The following is a 730-nucleotide window of genomic DNA, read 5'->3' on the forward strand; positions in this document are numbered from 1 at the left end:
GTCAAAGTAACAACCACATGGATAAACTTTTAAGCATACCACTGAATTCTAAACCTTCAGGTGATTTTAACGCTGTGCTGATTTCTGTATGAACAAATGAAAAAAAATATATATAACTTAATTTTATTTCAGCTTCACAAACTTATCAGTAATGGCGTAACTGATGTGTGCTTACAGTTACAATAACGTATCTCCTACTTTTAATGATGTGTTGAGTATAACAGTTTGTATAGTCAGTATATTGTAATTAGCTAACTGTTTCAGTTGTTCATAGCTAATCGTTTCATGAGTGAAAATAGGATGTCAACCACCTTGTGACTAGGAAAAAATCAATGGCTGCCCAGTGACTGAATTATTTTGCTGTCTGAGACTGTTTTAGAAGTAGTTTCCATGAAGATCTGGTTGCTCAGAGGTTAACTGTGCAACATCCTTATCCCTTGGGCGACCACTTCTGATTGCAAGTTGAGTGCAATTGCTTGCTTGCCTGTCTCGAAACAACTGCAGTCTGACCCAGAGTTAGCGCTCTCAGACAGATTGGTCAATGATCGATCTTTTTTATAAATGTAGACAGACTGCCAGCATATTGCAATCAGTGAGTTAGTCTGCACTGCAGTAGGACACTTGACTCAACTGGTTATGAGCTGGTTACATTCCAATATCAACGGAAGACTGTGGGATCTTCAAGGAAAGACTAAAATAAAGGTGTAGACTTCTTTTTTAAAAATCGTTT

The sequence above is a fragment of the Pelmatolapia mariae genome, linkage group LG13 (assembly GCF_036321145.2).
Source record: "Pelmatolapia mariae isolate MD_Pm_ZW linkage group LG13, Pm_UMD_F_2, whole genome shotgun sequence".
NCBI lineage: Eukaryota > Metazoa > Chordata > Actinopteri > Cichliformes > Cichlidae > Pelmatolapia > Pelmatolapia mariae.